This window comes from Aedes albopictus, chromosome 3, assembly GCF_035046485.1.
Source record: "Aedes albopictus strain Foshan chromosome 3, AalbF5, whole genome shotgun sequence".
NCBI classification, from domain to species: Eukaryota; Metazoa; Arthropoda; class Insecta; order Diptera; family Culicidae; genus Aedes; species Aedes albopictus.
In genome coordinates this window covers 93,795,864-93,801,875 of record NC_085138.1, presented here as the reverse complement: position 1 = coordinate 93,801,875, position 6,012 = coordinate 93,795,864, and the positions used below count along the sequence as shown (strand labels likewise).

At 43.4% G+C, this 6,012-nt stretch overlaps 1 long non-coding RNA gene across 1 annotated transcript; it reads right to left on the bottom strand.

Moving 5' to 3' along the window:
* Window positions 1-4,709: 4,709 nt before the first annotated feature.
* LOC134284188 (uncharacterized) lies at window positions 4,710-5,708 on the bottom strand. The gene is made up of 2 exons (XR_009995685.1): window positions 5,280-5,708; window positions 4,710-5,203 (listed from the first exon to the last, which is right to left on the bottom strand). It is a non-coding gene; the product is annotated as an uncharacterized LOC134284188 (long non-coding RNA).
* Between the last annotated feature and the right edge of the window lie 304 nt (window positions 5,709-6,012).

Below are 6,012 nucleotides of genomic sequence, written 5' to 3'. Positions count from 1 at the left end.
GTATTTGAACCTGAGAAGTTACAAATATTATTGAAATATTTTTATATAAATACACTTTTATTTATGTCAACTCACAAAAACGTCATATTTACTTCAATTATTTCAACAAAAAACTATGCTAAACAAATCTAACACTCAATGCAATACAATTCTTCAAGAAAATATTTCATCAAAATCGTTAAAAAATGATTAGGTACTAAATATTTCGGTTTTTTCTTTGAATATTGGACTTTACGCCCTTTAAAAGGGCGTAACTCAAAAATGGGCCCTACGATTTTTTTCAAATTTTGTCCAGACATGCAGGATAGCCATAGAAAACGAATGGTGGGCACCGATTGGATGGAGATTTTTATTTTATAATAACGGTCTAGGGAGCACCGTGGTAGCTAGAACCGTTCTCGTAAAACACAATCTTCGAAACCAGTGTACCGAATCGAATGAAATTTTAAACGTTTATGAACAATATATTAATGCTTCTCAATCCTTAAAAACGCAGGTACTTTTTGATCGTTGAAAAAAGTTAACATGTTTTGACACTTTTTGGGTTTTCTCTCGAAAAAGTGTAATATTTTTCAAAATTAATGTCTTTAAATTTTAGTTTCGATATCCAAAGGTTTTCTACTTCTGTTCTCAAAATATCTCTAATAAGATATATTAGAGCCGGTGTCAGGCCATTCGGGCGAAGGTCAGTTGGCCGAATGGTCATTAGGCCGAATGGTCATTGGGTCTTCTTCTTGCCGTTACGTCCCCACTGAGACAAAGCCTGCTTCTCAGCTTAGTGTTCTATGAACACTTCCACAGTTATTAACTGAGAGCTTCCTCTGCAAATGACCATTTTGCATGTGTGTATCGTGTGACAGGCACGAAGATACTTTATTGATGCTGAATCTACTGATATTTTATCCATGAATTTTTCCTTCTTTTAAATATAGGCTGTTCTTTCTAGTATCATTGCTAAAATTATTTTTAGCGCTGAAACTGCTGATATTCAATTCATAAATTTTCCCATCTTCGTCCTATACCCGGCACGGCATTACTTGTAGCAGTCTGTACGAACACAAACACCATTAAGTAACTTGCCATTTTCGTGCGGTACGGTTCAGTTGGGGAATATGTACAGAAAATGCATCCAATAAAAAGGATGTCTACACGTTCAACGAGCTGCACTTTCGGTACCAGAACGGTTCTAACTTTGCGAAGGATTAACCACTCTCTCTCTCTCTTCTTGGCGTAACGTCCTCATTGGGACAAAGCAGGCAGCAGCTTAGTGTTCTATGAGCACTTCCACAGTTATTAACTGAGAGCTTCCTCTGCCAATGACCATTTTGCATGCGTATATCGTGTGGCAGGCCCGAAGATACTCTATGCCCAAGGAAGTCAAGGAAATTTCCTTTACGAAAAGATCCTGGACCGACCGGGAATCGAACCCGTCACCCTCAGCATGGTCATGCTGAATACCGTCCTGAAACTCTCTTGAAATCATTTAGATCTCCTCGGCCATTCGCCTCCCAATCCGTGTCATTTGGCGCTGTCCATAAACTACGTAGACTCATTTTTGGTCATCTGAGACCCCCCTCCCCCTCGTAGACTTTTCTCCATACAAAAATTTCAAAATTTGTATGGACCGTAGACTTTGGCCAAGACCCCCTCCCTTCTTTGAGCCTACGTAGTTTATGGACAGGCCCTTACCTAAATGGAGGTTCCAGTTTTCGTACTTTCCAGCTTACTATGGTAGCTTTCGGTACGTAGCGCCATGCCCCAAGTCGAGCCCTCATACCCAACGAGCCCTAATGGACAAAGCGACACTTTCCCGAAGTTTGCGCTTACTGACATATACTACGGAGCTATTGGACATCATCCGGGACAGCTATGGAGGATCTCTTGTGGGCGTAATCATCGTGGCTACCAAAGGTTAGGGATCATCATCCTCAAGTGTTTGATGGAGCACTATATATTGATCACCGCTTGCTGTTCCTTCTTCTGGTTGTTCACAACCACCACCTCAGGTTTGTGGTGACCCAATTCCAGTTTCGTGGAGCTCAATCACTCCTCCTCAACTGCGATCGAATAGGATGTAGTCAAATCCGCTTCTTCGGTCGATTCACTGTAGATATCCAGCGTTATGTCGTCAACGAAACCAACGATTGCCACTTCTACCGGGAGCTTTAACCTTAACATCTTGTCGTACCTACATTAGGAAAGTATTACATCGGACCCAGGACTCCGGAGTAGGCCGTCCTTTTTTTCAGAAGTTCGAAATGTTAAAAGTTCAATGTTGCAAAACTATCATTTTAGCTGAAAAACCATCATGCCAAAGTTTGAAGTCCGTGTCTCAAGGTTAAGTGGTCCCCCACGGGGCCTAAAGTTCTCAAAAATTGTATGGGGTCCAAAAAATCATGAAATTTTTTCGTCAAAAAAATACCCTATTCTACTAGAATCGATGATTTTAGGACTCTATGGGCCAAAGAAGTGCTCTGAATTGTGATATCTCTTTTAGTTTTTGAGTTATCGGACAAAATATGACAGGTTTCCTCAGGCATTTCAAAAAATGGTAAAAATGTTCATTTTTAGGTAGATTTTTGTCAGTAACTCAGAAACGAAATAAGATATCACAATTCTGAGCACTTTTTCGGCCCTTTAGGCACCTAAAATCATCGATTCTATAGAATAGGATATTTTCTTCGTCGAATAAATTTCATGATTTTTTTGACCCTATACACTTAGCTTTGCGATACGGACTTCAAATTTTGGCATGATGGTTTTTCAGCTAAAACGATCGTCTTGCAATATTGAACTTTTAACATTTTCAACTTTTGCAAAAATAGGGACGGCCTACTCCGGAGGTTATGTGAAAGCACTTCCCACCCACCTCTGTGTTGTAAACTAGTACTTAATTCTGGAAGTAACTTTCGAGAATGTTGTACCGGTACCGTGGTATCCCCAGACGCTGGGGCGCATTGGCAATAGTCACGTTCCTTTATCCAGAGTCACTACTGCGCAGTAGCGAACTCCGCTCCTCTTGCGCTGGAGCGCTAGCTCACAGTGGTCCAGATTTGAAAATACGTGACAAAAATTGCCAAATCATAGTAGTCTACTAGTTTTAGCCTAAATGAATATACTGAAACTTATTTGAGTTCTCAATTTCATATTTATGTCATTTTCATTATTTGTCGATTTTTTTGAACGAATTCCGAACAAAAATGCTGTTTTTCATACAATTTGGCCATACACATATCATTATGGCGCTAATGTTTTGGCAGCTCTTGGCAGCTGCAATTTTTCTTAATCAATTCTGCATACTTAGACGAGCGTTTCAACCGAATATCTGCGCGGGAAGTAAATGGGAGCGACTTGTAAGACACTTTGAAGTTGAAGCATATGAATTTCTCGTACTATTAATATGTGATGTCAATTTTGAAGCCAAAAGTGTTATTTTGATCTCTTTTTCCATTGCAGGTGCCAAATATACACAAGAACTTACGAATAAACTTATGGAAGCCATTGAATTACTTTTATTATTATACTTTTGTAGTGGTTGAACTTGCTTGTGTTCTTTATCAAAAAATCAGCAATTTTTCCATCAGCAGCTAATTAGCGCTGTAAAAAGATACAAAATCATGATTTGCAATTTATTTAAAAGGCAACCAACGCTTCTGATATTGTAGATTAATGATCAATTTACTGAAAGCCATTTAATAGATGTTCAAAAATTGAGTTTCTGCCAGCTTTTCTCAAAATTGAACAATTCGGCACCAACATTTCAAAAGGGCGTAACTGCTTTTTGAAACAAACCACTCTTTCACATCTGTGGGTCATATTTTAAGTTTCCCACGAAATTCACAAACATTACTAGACAGAGAAATTGCTCTTCTTTCCTATACTGGCGGTGATTTGCATGGCGGCATTGAAATACGATCCACAGATGTGAAAGAGGGGTTTGTTTCAAAATGCAGTTACGCCCTTTTGAAATGTTGGTGCCGAATTGTGGCTCGGTGGTCTTTGCAACCGACAAGAAAACGTCTACGGTCGACCTCCCCTTCCGGAAGCCGAACTGGTTGCTCGAGAGAGCATTTACACCCTCGGTATACCTCAACATTCGGGGGCAGCAGGGACGAAAGTCCTGGGGCCTGACGCACCCCCCCCGCTTGCGAGTCAGCCGCGTAGTCCCCGGCTAAGAATAGGACTACTAACCCCAATTCAAGGTGTCAAGCGACCCGTGCTGAGGAATGAGTGATCGAGGGGGCGAAAAAGATGCTCGATCTTTAACGGAGCCTGTGGGGTACCTGGGCACCCCCCACAGTAAGCTGTCCCTTACCGCGTTAATGCAGGGCTCTGGCGTGATGGACATTCTTTCCCGTGCTACTCGTGGGATTTAATCATGAAGTCAAATAAACAAAATCAATATCTAGGTGGAAGTAGTGGTGGGATCAACCCCTTCGCAAGAAGCGGGTTGATGAGATCTCCGGCAAGGAGAAGTGAGGAGATAGGCGCTGGGAGTTGCGTACGCAGCTCAAGCGTGGGTGCTCCAGTCCACTTCCCGGCAAGCCAGCCGGTGAAGGTTATGGACGGAGCGTGGTTGTTGAGGGCCGTCAACCGAGAATCCAAAGGACTGTAACAAATGGGGCCTCCCCCTATCCGGCATCAATGAGACCCCCTTCTACAACTGCCTCAGGGTCGCTTGACTCACCGCGACCAAGAAAACACTTGAGTACCGAATTGCAAACACTTCTGCCACTTTATTAAAACTTTTTGCACACAGGTACCTATATTCCTCCCACTTCCTTACAGCCTATCTCCTACCTTAACTTCCTATCTGCTTCTTCTTCCCTTTTACGGTCGGCGGGGCCCCTTCTTCCTTTCCGCAACCACTTTCTCCACTTTCCTTCCTCGTCGCTGGCTCGTTCCTTTCGTCCCTCGACACTACGACGGCTTCCTTCCTCTTCCTCGTTTGCTTCCGTTCGTGGCCTAACTGCCGAGCGTTCGCGGTCGCTGGCTTGACGATGCCGCGAAGCTCCGGGCAAAATGGCGGCACTCACAGTTGGTAACGGCACTGTGGTGGGCGGTACTCTCCCGTTAGGGTTCCGTCCTACGTTCGCAGTTTCGGGTCGAGCACTGCGCTTGACTGGGAGCCGGTAGGTCCACGCAATGACTTTCGGGTCTCTCTACACGGACTCCAAGGACTACACCAAGAAACCAAGGGGTCCTGCGGGCGATTTGGGAGCGAGATGGTGGTGCATTAGTTATGGGGACGGTTGGGATTCTGGTCGGGGGTGTGTTACCTGGATATTCTACGTTGGTCAGCTTTCTCCACTGTTTCTTACTCTCCACTGTCTCTCACTATGAACTTTTCTTTAGTAGTTTGGAATTTTCACTCAACAATTTTTCATACGTCTGCTCAATTTGGCTTGCAGTTTGGTAGTGATCTGTAGCAATGGCGTCTGACCTTTTCAGACTCCCCGACCAAGATTTTCCCGCTTTGACTAAATTCGCCCCATCATGGCTCCTTATACGCCACCCCTCATGGCCGCCTTATCCTTAAGCCTGCGATGTCTGGTGGTGAGTAGCGGAACTGTGTGGTGTGGTTGCTAGCTGTCCGGTGGGCGGTGGGTGGTAGTTGGGTGATGCTCAGCGGACATTCAAACATTTCTTGGTATATTTTTCAACATTTAAAACGAACGAAACACTACACCGCGAAAATCTCACGAATCTCGAACAGACAGACACACCACTGCACACTGGGCCAGGAACAGACATTAGCAAGACAAAACCTCTAGCACTTTGGTGATACGTCCAATCAAGTTGGTGTCTTCGGCAAAGTTGTTGGGTATTATCTGCGCCTTAAATTGCGCTTGGAATTTAGTTCGTAAAACCGCCGCATAGGTGGCGCTGTGGTGCTAACTTCTTTATTTCACATCCTAGCGTTTTTGCGTCTTTGGCAAAGTTGTAGAACAGGCAAAAATATGAAAAGTTGTCGAAGACACCAAAACTCTAGCTCTTGAAATAACAAAGTTA